The sequence below is a fragment of the Trachemys scripta genome, chromosome 9 (genome assembly GCF_013100865.1).
Source record: "Trachemys scripta elegans isolate TJP31775 chromosome 9, CAS_Tse_1.0, whole genome shotgun sequence".
In the NCBI taxonomy this organism is placed as follows: Eukaryota; Metazoa; Chordata; order Testudines; family Emydidae; genus Trachemys; species Trachemys scripta.
This window is the reverse complement of record NC_048306.1, coordinates 55,555,660-55,574,954: the sequence shown is the minus strand read 5'-3', so window position 1 is coordinate 55,574,954 and position 19,295 is coordinate 55,555,660. Positions and strand designations below refer to the sequence as shown.

Genomic DNA, 19,295 nt, shown 5'->3' with positions numbered 1-19,295 from the left:
GGGTACAAACATCTTTATACCCATCCTCCCCCAGACTCTTTGGTGGTCGATGCGGCCTATCAGAGAGAACACCAAGGTTTTCAGGACTCCACCCCAAAAAAACAGGGACGCCGAGATACTGGACCTATTTGGCCGAAAGGTCTATTCGACTGGGGGCCTGCAGCTCTGGATACCCAACCAGCAGGCCATAGCAAGCCGCTACAGGCATAACACCTGCTCGTCTATGGCTAAGTTTGCAGAGCTCCTTCCCCAGGAAGCTCGGGTGGAGTTCTCCGCACTTGTGGAGAAGGGGAAACTAGTTTCCAGAGCATCTCTGCAAGCGGCTCTGGACACGGCGGATGCAGCCTCTCACACGCTGGCCACAGGGGTAATGATGAGACGAGGCTCCTGGCTGCAGGTCTCTGGACTGCCACATGAGGTCCAACAGACCATACAGAATCTTTCTTTTGAGGGATCAGCTCTTTGCCCTGAAAAGACAGATAAGAGACTTCATAGTTTGAAAGACTCGAGAGCTACCCTGCGCTTGCTGGGACGTCATACGCTGGCTACCCAGCGCCGGCATTTTATGCCTCAGCCTTCCCCATGGCTTTATCAACCACAAAACCGCCAGGACATTCCACGTAGGTGAAACAGGAGTACTAGGAGGAGGCAACCTCCCTCCTCTGGGCAAAACTCTGGCCAGCCCAAGCCTCCATCTGGGCCTAGATCACCCTTTTGAGGGAACGGTCGAGGATGGCCTTCCAGTACGATTTCGGGATCCTTCCCATCTTATCTTCTCGTCCCGTCGATCCCCTTTCTACCGTGCCTGGTCCTGAATCACTTCAGACCACTGGGTGCGCCGCACGGTAGAGGGGGGATATGCCATCCAATTCTATACACCCCCCCACAACCCCTTTCCCCATCCCTCTTCAGGGACCCCTCTCACAAGCAACTTCTAATTCAAGAAGTGCATTTCCTCCTCTCGGTAGGGGCAGTGGAGGAGGTTCCTCAAGAGCTAAGGAGCAAGGGGTTCTACTCCCGGTATTTCCTAATACTGAAGGCCAAGGGGGGCCTCAGACCCATCCTGGACCTGCGACAGCTCAACAAGCATATAAAGAAACTCAAGTTTCGCATGGTCTCACTAACCTCCATTATCCCCTCACTGGATCCAGGAGACTGGTATGCCGCCCTCGACTTGAAGGACGCGTATTTTCATATCGCAATAGTCCCACATCACAGACGCTACCTCAGATTCATAGTCAGCAGAGGCCACTGTCAGTTTGCCATCCTCCCATTTGGACTGTCGACTGCCCCCCGAGTATTCACGAAATGCATGGCGCAGAGCTTAAACGCAAACGCCAGATACAGATTTTTCCCTACCTAGATGACTGGCTAATCAAGCGATGCTCAAGAGCTCAGGTGGAGGCTCAGGTCGAATTCATAAGAAGGACCTTTCTCGAACTGGGTCTCCTCCTAAACAAGGAAAAATCTACTCTGTCCGCGGTGAAGAGGATAGAGTTCATAGGCGCAGTCCTGGACTCTACTTGAGCCAGGGCATACCTCCCAGAAGCCAGGTTTCGATCACTTCGGGATATCATACAGGGACTCAGACAGTTCCCCACGACTTCAGCAAGGAGCTGCTTAAGACTACTGGGGCACATCGTTGCATGCACCTACGTGGTGCAGCATGCCAGACTCAGACTACATCCACTCCAGTCTTGGCTGGCGTTGGTGCATCAGCCAGCTCGAGATGCTCTGGACTGCATTGTAACCCTGCCCTGTCCGGTGTGGGACTCCTTCCTGTGGTGGCTCGACCCGCGAGTGGTTTGTGCGGAAGTTCCCTTTGCCAGCCCTCAGCCCTCTTTCTTTAGTGACAGATGCCTCGGATCTGGGCTGGGGAGCGCACCTAGGGTACCTCAGAACCCAAGGCCTCTGGTTTCAGATGGACCTCGCTCTACACGTCAATGTCAAAGAGTTGAGAGTGGTGCATCTGGCATGCTACACTTTCAAAACCCACATAGTGGGCAGGTGTGTCTCAGTCCTCACAGACAACACCTCGGTGATGTTCTATATCAACAAATGGGGGGGGTGCATGCTCCTTTCCTCTGTGCCGGGAAGCCCTTGCGCTGTGGGACCTCTGCGTAGAACACTCGATCCACTTACAGGCGTCATACCTCCCAGGGGTTCAGAACGCACTGGCAGACAGCCTCAGTTGGATCTTCCGTGGCCACGAATGGTCCCTTCGACCAGATGTGGTAAACTCAATTTTCTTGTTCTAGGGCTCTCCCCAGATAGACCTATTCGCCACTCATGGCAACAGGAAGTGTCAGGCATTCTGCTCCTTCAGGAGTCACAGCCTGGGGTCCATCGGGGATGCCTTCCTTCTCTCTTGGGCAGGGCACCTGCTCTATGCTTTTCCACCTATCCCGCTGGTCCACAGGGTGCTCAAGATCTGCAGGGATCAGGCTCGAGTTATACTGATAGCGCTGGCGTGGCTGCGCCAACATTTGTTCACCTCGCTCCTGGAAATGTCAGTAGTGTCTCCACTCATTTTACCGCTGGTCCAGGACCTGATCACACGGGACCCTGGTCAACTCCGGCACCCAAATCTGGAGTCCCTTTACCTCACAGCCTGGATGCTCCATGGCTAAGCGCCGTGGAGCTGTCATGTTCGGACCAGGTCAAACAAGTCCTCCTGGGTAGTAGAAAGCCCTCCACCAGGGCAACGTACCTTGCCAAGTGGAAACGGTTCTCCATCTGGGCGGAACAATGCCATCAGTCGCTTCTCCTCACCCCCATACCGTTCATACTGGACTACCTCCTGCACCTAAAACATCAAGATCTGTCCCTGTCATCTATAAGGGTCCATTTAGCCGCCATCTCCGCCTTCCATCCGGGCTCAGATGGGTTCTCGATTTTTGTAAACCCTATAGTCAGTCGCTTCCTCAAGGGTTGGGAAAGGCTCTTCCCACACGCTCGTCAGCCTGTCCCCGCCTGGGACCTCAATCTAGTCCTATCCAGACTTACAGGCTTCCCATTTGAACCACTGGCCACCTGCTTTTTGTTGTATATCTCGTTCAAGGTTGCGTTCCTCGTAGCAATTACCTCGGCTTGAAGGGTTTCGGAGCTTAGGGCCCTCACGTCTGAGCACCCTTACACTGTTTTTCGTAAGGACAAGGTCCAACTTAGACCTCACCCGGCTTTCCTCCCTAAGGTTGTTTCCCAGTTTCACATGGCCCAGAACATTTTCCTCGCAGTGTTTTACCCCAAGCCACACTCCTCTGATGGGGAGTGCAGGCTGCAATCACTGGATGTACGTAGATCCTTAGCTTTCTATATAGAGAGAACTAAGTTGTTCTGGAAGTCTGTCCAACTTTTTGTGGTCGTGGCAGACCGAATGAAAGGTCTCCCTGTGTCCTTTCAGCGTATCTCATTGTGGATCACATCTTGCATTAGGGAGTGTTATGGCCTGGCGGAGGTGCCCACCCTGCTGATTACTGCCCACTCCCCAAGGGCACAGGCCGCCTCTGCAGCGTTCCTAGCACAAGTCCCCACTCAGGAAATTTGCAGGGCAGCTACGTGGTCCTCGATACATATGTTTATGACGCACTATGCAATTACACAACAGGCCAGGGACGATGAGGCCTTTGGACGGGCAGTGCTCCAATCTGTGCATGATTCCGACCCCACCTCCTGAGCTTTGACTTGTGAGTCACCTGCTTGGAATGGACATGAACAATCACTCGAAGAAAAAATGGTTACTCACTTTCTTGTAACTGTTGTTCTTCGAGATGTGGTGTTCATGTCCATTCCAATACCCACCCTTCTACCCCTCCATCGGAATAGCCGGCAAGAAGGAACTGAGGGGGTGGAGGGTCGGCGGGGCTCTATATTGGGCGCCATGAAGGCGCCACTCCAGGGGGCGCCCAGGCCAACCCTACGGACGCTGCTAGGGTAAAATCTTCCGGCTGGCATGCACGCGGCGTGCACACGCCTGCTTGGAATGGACATGAACAACACATCTCGAAGAACAACAGTTACGAGAAAGTGAGTAATGATTTTTTCTTAACTGTTCTGGCCACAGATTTCTCCTAGCATCTCTTTGCTTCCCTTATCAATTTTCTACAATTCCTAATCTCTGGTTATATTCATTACCATCAACTTTCCTTTTCATCCATTTGTTATATATTTTTATAACTTCCTTTACTTCCCTTCTAAACCAGGTCAGTTTTTTCACCAGTGCATCTTCTTCCACTATTCTGGGAATGTGGCTTTCTGGGCATCTAGTAAGGTGTTCTTAAATGATTCCCAATTATCATTCATACTTTTCTGATTAAATTCTTCCTAGCTGATTTGGCTCATAATTGTTTTTAGTTTTGTAAAATTGGCCTATTAAAGATGTGTGTGTGTGTGTGTATATGTATATGTATATATATATATATATATATATATATAAAAAATAAAATTACTAGTCTGCTTGCACATTATAAATGTGATCAAGTCATGATCACTTACACTTAAGCTACCAATAATTTTTAGTTCTGTGATCAGTTCCTCTTCATCTCTTAGGAGAAGGTCTGATAAAGAATTCCCTGATGTTGGATGTAACAGTTCTTGAATTGGGAAACGGTTATCAGTAGTGTTTAGATAGTCAAAGAATATTTTAGTACTAGCAGCATGATACCTCCAGTATACATCACTCAAATTGAAGTCTCCCAGTGTCACACGGTTTTTTTCCTTATACATTCTAGATATAGGAACAGTTGTTAATACCATATTTTGTGCTCATCTGTTAGGACATAGATCCTTAAGCATTCAAGATTATTTTCATCCAAGTTATCGGAGACTTAGAAACAGGTAATGCCATTTTTGACAGAGTGCCACTTCATTTCCCTTTTTGTCTACTTGATCTTCTGAAATAGGTTAGAACCATTGATTTTAACATTCCAGTTGTGTGAATTGTCCCACCAGGTTTCAGTAATACCAACTAGGTCAAATTTATTCTGATAAATGAGCAATTCCAATTTCTCTTGTTTATTACCCAGACTTTGAACATTGGTGTATAGGCAATTAAACAATTTCTTCACCTCATGTCCTCTGGTTCCTTGTTTCATTTTGTTCTCAACATCTCAGTTTTGTGCTGAGTGCTCATATTTTGCCACTTTTCACCCTCCTCTTTTGTCGAGAGTTTAACCCCCCCCAATTACTTTAGTCAGCCTGTCCACAAGGAGATTGGTTCCCCTTCTTCAGAGGTGAAAGGTCATCCAAACTTCCCCATTTAAAGATGGACCAAAGTTCAACAGAACCCAAACCCTCTACCCTACACCACTTACCTAGCCAGTGGTTCACTTCCAGAATCTTCTGCCTGCCTTTGCTCGTGGGACGGGAAAAATCTCAGAGAAGATTGCTTGACAATGTTTTTCTTGGGATGCTTCCAAGTGTCCTTAAGTAATCTGTTATTTGTATGATATCCTGTTAGGCAGTGTCATTAGCGCTGATATGAACCATCACCGATGGAGCCTTTCCAATTGATTTCAGAAGCCTATCCAGTCTTGGAGTGACATCTTGTGTCTTGGCTCCGTGCAGGCCGCATGCCGTTCTGTTGTCCACCTGTCACTTGCAGAATGCTTTTTTGATTCTTCTGTGTATTGAATCTCTAGCAAGGAGCTTCTGTTTTTCTTGGATGATTGATGATCTCTTTGCAGGCAAGCTTGATTTTATTACAAGTCTGGCCGAAATGCCATCAACATGTGTGTCCCACGCATCTGTCCTTTCCTTTTGATCCTACTGGGTCTTGAGAGATCTCTTGCACAGTTTCCACATAAGGACCTGGTATTGATTCAAAACTTCTAGCTATTTGGAATTCCTCCTCGTCCTCTTCTCTGTGGTCGCAACAGCCTGCCCATCTTCATCTGTCTTCGGCCGTGTAGAATGCAACTGTGACCTCTTGCCTCTAGTGGTTATGAACTGCCAGGCCTCCTCTCTGACATCCCCTCTCTCTGATTCTTTTGTTGCCAGCTCTATTCTTTCTTGAACCTAGGGTACTGGTGTTTCCCAAACCTGGCTATCTAGGAAGAAATCCGCTTCTTTTATTCTTATTCTCAGTAGCATCTCTACTTGCTCCTGCAATCCAAGAATCTCTTCCACCAGCACACCGCCAACTTGCACTTCATGCACATGAAATCCTTTCTGTCTTCAGGCAGGAAAGAGAACATGGCACATCCATTACAGGTCTTCACCACTGTTCCATCACTGACCATCTTGATATCATAAGATTAGTGCTAAACTTTGAAGGAAAGCCTCTCACACTCCCTCTCAAGTCCCTCTGAAACTCTACTGTTAGGTGCCTCTTTTCATTGCTCTCAAGTTTGCCTATCCAAGATTTTTTTTAATCAAGTCTTCCCTGTTTAGCTCAACTCAGCCCCACCCCTCACCACCAGGGAGCGTTTAATCACTCTGCGATGTCAAACAGCTAGGCTGATCAAAGCTCCAAGGGCTAGAGTCTCGCCTCCAAGGGCTAGCCACTCTGCTTACTGAGAGTCCCATGGCCAGCTACAAAGCTCGGACATTGAAAACAAAACAGTCAGACAACCCACAGATGGACCAAACGCACCACTCATTGCTGCCTCCAAGCACAGTCTGCAGCTACTCCTGAAACTTCCTGTCTGTTAGTACAATGAGCAATGTCTAAAAACGCAAAGATTAGTTTAATGCAGGAGCAAATCAGTCTCTTAGAGAGGTGGTTCAGAACTCCCCTTAAAAAAATACTTGTTTTTAGCATGCTTAAATCATCCTTATGGTTTCCAGAAAGGTTTAGAATATAAAACTGGTGCTGGAGCTACAATTCTTCAACAAATACGTATGCTCTATCATTCCATCCAGAACTTGAAGAAGCATCTTAGCAGCTGTTGCTGTGGGAAATTTCAGACTTCTATTGATCTAAACAAAACCTATCTTCATAGCAATCTGATCTTGCCTTTGAAGATTCTTGATTTGGGGGGGGGGGAGGGGGGAGGCTGGAAGAACAGCACTTGTAAAAACTTCTGTCATTTTGGTAGCAACAATCCTGAGAGTGTTTGCCACGTTTGTAGAGGAGAACCATGCATGCGTACTTTCTTGGATGATCTCAACTGGGCAAATTCTAGAAATGAGGCTCAAGAGTCCATCAAAATAACAGTACAGACGTTATGGATACATAATAATCTATATTATATATAAATAATAATAATTTTTAACCTACAAGGAAGCTGGGAGTATGGACAACACAATTAAAAACTACACTGCTCCAGGGAAGACAGCAAAAAATACATCCCACTATCTCAATGGTTCCTGTCCAGCAATCAATCAAATTTTAGGATATCTGTTGAGATTGCTGATGGTGTGCCCTGCAGTCATATTAAATATTACTTTAAACCTTTTTATAAGGGTTTTTCTGTGCCTGGGCATTCAGAAATAGCAAAAGAAGTTTTTAAAAAAATTAGGGAATGTGCCTTTTCTTTCTGATGATGCATAAAGCTTAATTTAAAGCAAAGTTTGCTGTTTTTTGCCCCTAAAAATAATAAATTGAAGTCTCCTTTTCCGTTTTTGTTAGAGGACTTCAGGCAAGGCTTTATTGTAAGCTCTAATACTTAATTGAAGGGATGCGTGTGTACTGAGTCATTATTGAAAGCTTCCTTTAACTGAAGTTAATTAGCTGCTGATGTTAAATGGCCGTTAACAAAAACTAAGCTTTAAACCATCTGACAAAAATCCCCTCTGTCTCAATTGCCCACCTTTCACTCTTTGATCTTGTGATGTCACCATTTTACTAGCTTCCAGTGCATCTTCAAGCCCAGATGAGCTTGAATTTTTAATGTGAAAAGCAAGAAAGGGAAATCTCTTAAAAACACAAACAAACCAATTCTCCCCCTCCCCCTCCTCCCTTTATGCATCATTTTTCCCCTTTGCAAGTTAAATGCAACTCTGTGTTTATGTATTACAGTAATCTATTACATGACCACATACATTCTTTTCAAATGCTAGGTTTATTTCTGCATCTTTAGGAGATCTGTGGGTGCAGTGACCCTCCATTAGTAATCAGCAGAGGTGAAGCTGGATTTAAGATCAGTATTACTACAGTGCTGAATGATAAGGCCCTGATCCAACAAAGTTAAGTATGTGCTTAACTTTAAATATGCGAGCAATTCAATGAAATCATTAGGGCTATGCTTATGTTCTTTACTGGTTTAGGGCAAGAGTTTTTTAGTCCGTTGTAGAATCAAGCCCTAAAAGCATAAGTCTCTACCATTGAGCTAAAAGAATTGGCTGTGAGATGTAGGCTATTACCCTTGATGTGAGCCAGTCACTGCAGGGAGGTATGGTTGCATATACTTAACCAATGCACTACACTCAGTAGTGGAGCACAGCTAATTTAGCTACTTATTGAAGATGCATGTGGGCCGAGGCAATTTCTCATACCCCTCAGATTTTCCTTTGTTAGACGTATCTTTCAGGAGGATTTCAATGAACACCAATATTTTGCTGTTCAGAAAGATATAGTGCTCATAAATGGTGTGTCCTTTCTCCTGAAATTGAACACCTTTCGTATCTCAGCAAGTTACTTTGGTACCTTTTGTGATGTATATTTAATCATAAAAAAGTGGTGGTTGAACAGCAAGAGGGTCTGCAAGAGGGACACTCAAAACATTTTTCAAGGGAATTCAGAAACTAGGGTCCTGTTTATTTTGTACTATTCAGTGGCGAGGGACTAAAGCTTCCAAAATTCTTATAAATTCACTGGCTTAGAGTCTGCATTAATGAAGTGTAGGAAGTGAGAGGATCTCCTCATCTTCAGATGCAAGTACCAACTGCTGTTTCAGGGTAAGAGCTCATGTTTTGCAGTTAAAGGGATAGTAAGGCAGTGCATGGTACTCAATTCATACATTTCATGGAACTACAATTTAACTTACTAGCATCACGGAGTAATGTCTTAAACTCTCAAGCCTTCAAATTTGCACAATTTAATTTTTTTAAGTTTCCCTGATGTTGTTGTTCCCTCGCTAGGATGACTGATTTACTATTTGTCATGGTTGTATATATCCTTTTACTAATATTAGACTCTAAGTTTAATATCTTTATTTCTTCTGTCTGAGGAGACTTGCTAATTGAAAGGGTCACTGATTTTATAGATTGATAGCTATTAATGTTAGAAGAGGCACCATTGTAATCATATAGTCTGACCTCTACAAGCCATAGGTTTCACCCAGTGATTCCCTGAAGTCTAGTGAGACTGGGTCAACTGTATTTTCCTACCCAATTTTAAAAGTTCTCTCCCTTGCTGTGTAGGTATTTTGCACAAAAACAAACAGCAGAAGCCTAAATTATTGTACCCTCCTATATCTACCAAACTTTGGCTGATCATACAGAGGATTTCACAAACTGCTCAGGCCTTTTGGTATACATTTCTGTCATTCTCTATTAAAGATCATCCAGAGTATTTTTCATACTTCATGAATTTTGTGTGTGTGTTTCAGTAGATGTGCAAGTTTTACAGCCTGGTATTAAAGAAACCAGCAATTGTTTTTATCAATCAGCAGTCTAAATATAGAATGTATACCAACATACATCTCATATTGGACATGGTGGACATAATGTTTTTCATATTTTGTTTTCTTCAGTGTATCACTTTGATATTGTGCTATTCTGAACCTTGCTTATTAATTGACAAGACATGCTACACTGTACGATGGCACTTAAAATGCATAATATGTACTGCAGAAAGAAATCGTTGCTATAGCAACTTTCTAGTAGGTCACACACAATGTTGTGTATATATGATTTGGCTGTTAACACAGACCAGTATGCCTGATAGAAAAATGGGAAATGTAGGAGTCAGGGAAAAGGCAGCAAAAACCACTTAAAATCAGCTGACACAGTAACACTGTTTCAAGTTAAAATGAGAATTTTTTAAAAATTTAATTGAGTTATTGCACAAACTGGTAAGAAATGGAATTCCAGGAACTATAGTTAAATTTTATCTACTTTTACAAAAACTGCATAAACAAGCTATATAATAACCTTCCCTTCTGATTTTTCCCTTTGAAAGTGTGGCAGTTTAATTGAAAACTGCATTCCTTTTCAAAATAATATTCAGAAGAAAATGTCGGTGCAATGGCACACAAAGGTGATTTTCTAAAGGCATAGCAGATGTTACATACTAGAATTATGGGATTTAAAAATAAACTCTGGGGCCATGCACTTTTCCCTGTTTCCAGGTATTGCTATTATATTGCAATATGAAAAACAGTGGAAGCAATTTAGTAACTGATTAGCATTTTCAAAGGGTCTGAAGGGAGTGAAATGCCCGGTTCCCATTGATATTTGCTTCTTTCGGCCTTTTTGAAAATTTCAATCTATATTGTGTAGCTGATTTTTCCCATATTCTTTGTATGCAAATACAGACATTTCATGAAGTACAGTAGAACCTCAGTTACAAACACCTTGGGAATGGTGGTTGTTCATAACTCTGAATATTTAGAACGCTGAACAAAATGTACTTTCAAAAGTTTACAACTGAACATTGATTTAATACAGCTTTGAAACTTTATTATGCAGAAGGAAAATGCTGCTTTTAGCCATCTTAATTTAAATTAAACACAAACAGTTTCCTTATCTTGTCAAATCTTTTTTAACTTCCCTGTTTTTTTAGTAGTTTACATTTAACACAGTACTGTACAGTACATGCTTTTTTTTTTTTTTTTTTTTTTTTTGTCTCTGCTGCTGTGCTGCCTGATTGTGTATTTACTGTTCCAAATGAGGTGTGTGATTGACTGGTCAGTTCGTAATTTTGGTGTTTGTAATCTCAGGTTCTGAACTGTAACACTATATTTTTATGCACGTTAGTAGATATCAAGCCATTGGATTGTTAAATGGAAAATTCAAAATAGATATAATAGTTTCAGACTTGAACATAGTAAACGCAAAATCTTAGATTTCAATAGCATACATTCTCTCACTGAACATATATACAATGTTTTAACTTACTGGTTACTGTTAATTGTAAGCTTCTAATATGATACATTGTGTGGCATGTGTGGCCACAAAACTTAACATTTATGTTTCCTGACTTGTGTCCACTTTTTCCTCCTTCATTGCATGACACCACTCCGCAGTTCCTTTTTTTTCAGATTTTTAGACTGGTACATTCTTGAATCAGACAGTGGAATATGGGATTTCAAAGGAATTTTTTTCAATTAAAAAACGTAATACTTACTCTTTTTCTGGAGGCAGCCATATTACTGTTAAAAAGCTCACCTGGGATGGAATGACTTTTGTCCCACTGATTTCAACAAAAAAAAAATCAACTCTTGAGTTGTGTGGTGTTATCTCTGTGTATTTCTGGGGCCAGATTTTCAAAAGTGCTGAGTATTAGCAGCTTCTGAAAATTTGTTCACTTCATTTAGGTGTCTAAACAAGAGCTGATTGCTTTTTAAAAGCCAGCCCCATTGTGGGTGTTGAGCACACTTGAAAAACTAGCACTAATTCTGCTTCAGTGGCAGGGATAGTAAATAAAGTTTAGCGTAAAATAATTTGTTAATTTTATAGGCAGATGGAATTTAGGCCATGTGCAAAAGAATATGTAAACTGTACACTTCCACATACTGAGAGTGGTCTCTGAAGGAGCCTTTCCCCTAACTGATGCTCTCCCACTATGTGGAAGGATGCAAGATTTCACTCTCAGTTCTAATTGAAAGCTGTATAAATAACAGCTTAAAGAAAGTCAGTCTGCATTTAACAGGGAAGTACTTCAAGAATATCTTGCTGTAGCCACTTGGCAAGATCAAGTACAAACGACTATCAATTTGTGCTGTTTTTTATTATTCAGTTTCATAAAGGAAAACACAGGCAAGACATCTTCATCCCTGATCAGAAGGTAGAGAAAAAGAGAAGATGGGCACAATCTCCCCTGTAGCTAAAGCAGGGGTGTGCCGAGTCTTCATTTATTTACTTTAATTTAAGGTTTCGCGTGCTGGTAGTACATTTTAATGTTTTTTAGAAGGTCTCTCTCTAGAAGTCTATATATTGTATAACTAAACTATTGTTGTATGTAAAGTAAACAAGGTTTTCAAAAGATTTAAGAAGCTTCATTTAAAATTAAATTAAAATGCTGATCTTACGCCACCAGCCTGCTCAGCTCGCTGCCTGTCTGGTGTTCTGTTCACCTAGACCGGCAGCGGGCTGAGTGGGGCCTGACCTCTGAAGCCCCCCACACCCCCAGAAGGGTGGGTGTGGAGGGCTTCAGAGGTCCGGGCAGAGGGCTGGAGGGGTGTGTGTGGAGGGGATGCAGGGCAGAAGGCTGGGGGTGTGGGGGGCTTCAGAGGTCAGGGCAGAGGGCTGGAGGGGTGTGGGGAGGTGCAGGGCAGAAGGCTGGGGGTGTGGGGGGCTTCAGAGGTCAGGGCAGAGGGCTGGGGGTGTGGGAGGGTGCAGGGCAGAAGGCTGGGGGTGGGGTGGGTCAGGGCAGAGGGCTGGGTGTTGGGGAGGATGTCAGAGGGCTGGGGTGTGTGTGGAGATGCAGGGCAGAAGGCTGGGTGTGGGGGAGGTTCAGGGCAGAGAGCTGGAGTGCTCGGCTCGTGGGGGTGCTCCCAGCCCCTTGCCCTCTGCCCTGAGCCACTCATGGCAGGGGACTGGAAGGGATATGTCCTGTTCCATCCTCTGCCCCAAGGCCCATCCCTACCTCTTCTCTACCTCATTTATCCAGGGCCGGCTTTAGCAAGGCGCTGCTGCACGCCGGCTGGAGCTCTGGCTGGGAGAGCGGGGCCGCAGGGCTTTTGCAGAGCAGTGAGCACGCTGCCACTCCTCCCCTCTCCCTTTGCAAAGGCCGTTGCAGGAAAGGAGAGGAGGAGGGACAGGAAAGCAGGCTGCACCATGGCTGGGGGAAGGAGGGGAGGAGCTTGGCTGCTGCAGGACGGAGCTTCTGCCCCCTGCCCCAGCAGGGGAGAGCGGTGAGTCGGGGGGCTGAGTGCAGCTTGGGGTCGGAACTGCGGCAGGCAGCCGCATGCCATTCAAAATCGTCTCGCGTGCCGTAGGTTGCCGACCCCTGAGCTAAAGCATCACTTTCTCACCCCTTTCCTGCTTTCAAAACCATTAGTTTCTCCAACAGCTGCTAGTGAAGTAGCTATTGTCAATACAAAATATCTGTGGCACACAGAAAATAAAATTCTTCCTCATGGGCACCTGGTGCTCCATGATCCATTACAACTGGTTGTTCCTACAGAGGCTGCTGTTTGAAAATTTCTGTCTAGTTTCACAGTGTACCTCTAGCAGGTGAGCAGCTTGGAAAACTGACAGCTTCTCTAGCTCCCAATGTCTTGTCTCTGGTTGAAGAAGCAGGAGCTTCTCTAGGCCTCTTCTCTTTTAATCTCCAGGCAAAGAAGCTTTTTCCATTAGATTTTTTAAAATTTTTGTCCTTTTCCTTAATATGGCAGTAGCGAGGAGGCTATTTTTGAGAATAGAAGTCTGCAGGAAACTGGTATTTGAGGAGGAAACATGGCAGCATAGTAGGCTCAGCTAAGATCAAAGGGCCTCCTGCCACAGCCCGGCTTTGCAATAGTGCACTGCCTCCCTCACTGTGCAGCAATGTGGCAGGCAAGCCTTAAACTGATGGGCAGAAATTCGTAACAGGATCTGGCTTTGGAGAATCTTGAAGTCACTAAACCCTCGCTATGCAGGGCTTCAGACCAAGGTGAAGAATGACAGTAAGTGCTCACTCCAACAGGAGCAATATGGCAGGCAAGCCTTAAGTGGGAAGGAAATTCATCAGCAGGATGTGGCATTTTGGAAGCAATATGCCAGAGAGCCTTGGCTGTTTTTTCCTCTTCTGACTGGGATGAAATATGTTGTCTGAGAGGCTGGTAAGTCAGAGGGGCAGAAAAATCTCAGGTGCAGGACCCCATCCCCCAAACACCACTACTTCTTTCAGACTCCCATTGTAACCAAGTATTTTTGCCCTGATTGCTCTAGGAAGGGCCTTAACCAGTCTTGGTTGTGGTCATTATCCTGAACCTGTGGTCTCTCATGTAAAGTGCTTTGCATGTCTTGGAGAAGGGCAATTTCTGTCCATATGCACCATCTGCTGAATCTTTACTCCAAGAGTCTGTAAGGACAGATGAAATAGGTTACAGGCAGTCTTGCTCCAAGAGTCTTTATCAGCAAAGCCCTATAGAATTGGGTATGTCTAATATCATGGAACACAGAATGAAAAGATGAGTGTTTGCTCTGGGCTGAATACTGACTAAGACAAAGTTGCCTACAAAGACTCTAATATCAGCACCAGAATTACCTACAGAGCCTGCAGTGTGCATTGCACATAAGACACTGGATTAGATGAAACTGAAAGCCCTTCTGTACCCACTATCCTCTGACTCGTCAAAGGCAGAGCCATGTGTAAGACCATGGTCTGGTGTGGTTCTAAGGAAGGCAGGTAAGGAAAGAATGACCACTGTTGGCCATTCTTTCTCTAGATGGGAGATTCTTCAGATCAATGGCTTCAGCGTGGCTGTACATGGAGCTACTGCAGTTGTCAGAGGGGGTATACAGGATGTGTCCATTGTTACAGGTTCTATTATTGCAACAACAAAGCAAGATCTTTCATCCAGATCCTGTGTAATAAGACTTGAACAAACCTTGAAAGATCTTGTTCATTGGATGTTCAGCTAGAATTGAATTTGAGGAAGCAATTGCCCAGCAAATGTTACTAGCTTAAGTGGTCGAGATTTATGACTTGGATGGGCAGCAAACCAGAGCAATCAGAATTGGCTTCTACTCGATATATTCTAGAATATTTACTGCATATGACAACTGAGGATCTGTGAGATTATTTGCTGAAGGTTCACTTAATGGGTATATCTGCATACCACAATTTGATAATAAATTTGTATTTACTCATGGGTCAGTTAAAAGGCTCCTGAAGGGACTTGGAAAACTTTATCCACCAATGAAGGACCCTCTACCTGTAGGGGCCTCAGTTTAATGTTAGCACAGCTGATAAAATGCCATTTGAATCTTTTGTGGCATGTACATTATTTCATTTATCTTTTAAGGTTGCCTTTATTATTATGATAACTGTAGCGAGGCAGGTCAATGAAGTAAATGCCCTTCTGGCATATCCTCCTTTTTCTATGCTTTAGAGACCTGACTTAAGATTTCTAACCCATATTGTGTCAGATTTCAATGGCAATCAAACTACAGCTGCCATTCCGCCCCCCCCTCCCGTCAAACCACACAGTAACGGAGAATTCACGATTTATAATTTTGATGCTAAAAGAGCCCTTGTCTATTATCTTAACAGAACTCAAGAATTTTACAAATCTAATAAATGGTTTATTTCATATCTAGACACTCATAAAGGTCAGACAATATCCTTTTTAACTGTTTCCAGATGGATCAAACTGTGTGTCAGGAAAGTTTATAAAATAGCAGTGCTCTCTTCCCCCCTGGGTATTAGCTTGCATTCTACCAGACCGGTGACCACCCCATAGCTTGATTTAGATGTGCCTGTGTTGAAGGAATATGTTAAGCTGCCGCTGCAACTAAGAATTCCAGATGAATAAAGAATTAGGAAGTATAAGGGTACTGCAAAAAAGGACTAGAAGTGGAAAGAATGTGCTACCAAGCTCCTAACACTGAGACTTAGTCCTTCAGAAGAAACTGGAATAGCAGTTTCCCCCAGTCAAGGAAGTTCAAGGATGCTGATCTGACGTGTAGGAATCTGAAACACTAGGGTACCTGAACAACTAATATCCTTTAATTGTTAAAGGACATGATGATTTAGTTCCCATTCTCATGTGTCCAACTGGCATCTGCGTAGCCAGTTGAGTATAGGCTGCCCTTTGCTTAAATATGGGTTGTTTTAAAATTATTAGATGTTTTATTTTGTTAGCTGCTTGAATCAGAGACTCTCCTTAATAGGAGCTTGGAATGTACCCAGCACACAACAGACACTATTGTAAACAGTCAATCAATATAAGTAACAAGTAATCATCAAAACTCCTTGCTGCCTCTGTTACCCTCAGGAGAATGGTATCGCATATGGTCATCTAGGAGAAATGGGGGAAGTTTTCAATGCCAGCCCTTAAACCGCAATCAGTCTAACAAGTAATCTGCCCTGTTTTGTGAAATCTGAGTCTCTCACCCACACTTTCCCAAACATGCCATGGTTATGGTTGGATGGGATCACCAAGCATTGCAACTAGCTTTTTAAAAAGAGAGGGGTGGCTTCCTGTTTGTCTCCCTTCCCCCACCAAAACCCATGCCGCTTTTGTAAAAACAAACTATTTGAGGGGGCTTTACACTGGTGCCTGTCCTCAAGCACAATATAGGTTGCTAGGAGAAGGGTGGCTTTTTGGAAGTTTCAACCAGTGATCCTAAAGATGCCTTCACAAAAGCTGCAGCACAAGACCTCTCACCCATGCCTCATGGCCTTACTCACCATGGCTGGATGCTGCAAGTGTCTGGGTACAGACCAGGTCCTTATGCTGCAATGCTGTGTGCTGCAGTGATGGTAGCAGAGTTAATACTGGAGTGGCCCAGGAAAGTGTCCTACCGTGGTGGATGAAATAAGGCAGCCCTTCCCAGAAATCTTCTGCAAAGGATTGCAGAGTTCCTCCATAAAAGCGTCCTAGAGATCTCCATAGAGAATTTTAGGGTCATTCCCATGCACATAAACAGCTTTTTTCTGAGAGCACCCTCTGCATTGCTGGAGTGGCCACCGATACCCACTGCACCTACTTTTTTGTTCAGAATAAACATTAAAAATAATAGCATGTAACCCCTACGGTTTGATTGGAAGTGTGTACTCACCAGAACTGTCGTCCCCAGCGTCACACTCTGCCTACAGCTGGTCCTGTGAAGGGATGGGCTCCAGGGATAAAAACAATTCTTGGCTGTCGGGGAGAATGGATCCTCTGATTGCTTGCCACACACTCTTCTCCTCCTCCTCCTTTTTCCTCGTCAACAATGTCCTCCTCGTTGCTCACGGTCGCCCAGTGCTCCTGGGAGGTATCGACGGAGTATTTCGGGGTAATGGTGGGGTCGCTGCTGAAAATCACATGCAGCTCCTCATAAAAGTGGTATGTCTGTGGGGTAGAACCAGAATGATTGTTCGCCTCCCTTGTCTTCTAATACGCTTGCCGAAGCTCCTTTATTTTCATGTGACTCTGCTGCATATCCCTGGTGTAGCCCTTCTCCCCCATGCCCTGGCGATTTTGGCATAGATGTCAGTGTTTGTTCTGCTGGATCAGCGCTCTGTCTGCACAGACTCTTCTTCCCACACAGCAATAAGATCCACCACCTCCTGTGTACTCCATGCTGGAGCGTGTTTGTGGCCTTGAGTCTCCATGATCATGTGCTGGTGAGCTCTCCACACTGAGCAAACAGGAAATGAAATGAAAATTCAAAAGTTCCCTGGGGCTTTCACAAGGGAACAGCTGTCTACCCCAGTGGTTCTCAAAGCCAGTTTGTCGCCTGTTCATGGAAAGCCCCTGGCAGGCCGGGCCGGTTTGTTTACCTGCCGTGTCTGCAGGTTCGGCCGATTGCAGCTCCCACTGGCCGGGGTTTGCTGCTCCAGGCCAATGGGGGCTGCAGGAAGGGCGGCCAGCATATCCCTCAGCCCACGCCTCTTCCCACAGCCCCCATTGGCCTGGAGCGGCGAACCGCGGCCAGTGCAAGCCGCGATTGGCTGAACCTGCAGATGCAGCAGGTAAACAAACCGGCCCAGCCCGCAAGGGGCTTTCCCCGAACAAACGGACCGGCTTTGAGAACCACTGGTCTACAGTACTAGCCCCATGTCGACCCATGGATGTCAAGTCAAACGCTACACCTCTCATGGAGGTGGAATACAGAAGTCGACTTTACAGGCCACTTAAGTCGGTGGAAGGGACTCGGTAGTGTAGACACGTACAGTATTCAATCAACCTAACATGGCTTATGTTGACCTAACTTTGTAGTGTAGACCAGGCCTGAGGTGCTACCCAGGGCATTGCCGATTTTTGTATTAAGTTCCAGTTGGAGGGGAAATATTTCATTTTCCCTTATGGAGCATTTTTACGGAGGGGGAAAAATCTTGGAATTCTTTCCTATTGGGATCTGACTTTGCTGTATAATAAATGAATAAGTAGATTTTTGGAGGTAGCTACATTTTGTAATGTTTATTAATCAAAATTGATAATTTGCCTTCTCTGCTTGGGCTGGTGACTGAGGTTTCAGTTCTCTGAACATCTCCCCTTGCTGGGAGCACATTATGAAAGGAATGCTTAAAATAAAAAAAGGGGCTGGAGTCTCTGTGCTTGGAAGTTGAGGAGGAATAAATGAGTTGTAATGGATCACAGAACATCAGATACCTACTTCAGAGAAGAAAAAATTATGGTTAGATAAATCATTTTTTTTACTGCTTTGGAGCAGCATAAAAATATAATGTTAGTAGTACTGTTTCAGTAGTGCCTCGTGACCAACTGAGATCAGGGCCCATTGTGCTAAATGCGATACAAACACAAAATCTAAAAGGTCCCTGCTGCCAGCTGAATATCTGGCTGGCTGCTCCCAGGAGTTTTTCATTTCCAAACCTATGTGGCTGAAAGGGGAGGGGTGGGATTGCATGGGCCCTGGTGCTCCTTGTTGGGGAGAGCTCCAGCGTGGTTCTGAGTCCCGGAGTGGAGGGAAAAGGCATATCAAAATAACAAAATGCATGCTGTGTCAATTATATTGTGCATTTTCATACTTAATCCTGTAAAATAATCCATTCTTCTTTGAGTGTCCTCTGCATAGTCCCACTCATGGATGCACCAGTTGGTGCAGGCTAGACAGTGGAAAAATTCTAGTAGAAGTGCCTTTAGATGCCCTTCTAGCTCTCCTTTCTGTGTTTGTGAATGTAAGGCTGTAAATGGGGTGTGACTCTCCCATACCACCTCAGTTCTTTTCAACTGCACCAGAAGACTTGATGTGAACCTCTCCAGGTCCTTTGGCTCCACATTTGTTTTCAAAGCAGGTTTAGAGATCTTAGTACTAGTTTTATTAATCATAGTTAGGAGAGCTTAATAGTTATAAGAACTTAATTCCTTTGTTATAATTAATAATAGTTAGCTCTTCAGTTCCATCTCCAGTTCCATGTCAGAGCTGAAGAATTTTTAAGTGTGTATCTTGTCCAGTGATCTTCCTGGTGTCTGATGCTCAACCTAGTGCCTCATGTGCCTGGATGAGGGCCATTCTCTATCAAGATGTTCAGTTTGCTCCACATTCCCTCCACAAGCTCAGAAGGATCTACAGAATAGGCTTCAAGAACTGAT

General features: G+C 44.5%; 1 protein-coding gene across 4 annotated transcripts in view; it reads left to right on the top strand.

Annotated features, from left to right (window-relative positions):
- STAG1 (stromal antigen 1) overlaps positions 1-19,295 on the top strand; it is a 384,051-nt gene that overhangs the window by 39,491 nt on the left and 325,265 nt on the right. The gene's annotated exons all lie outside the window — the stretch shown is intronic.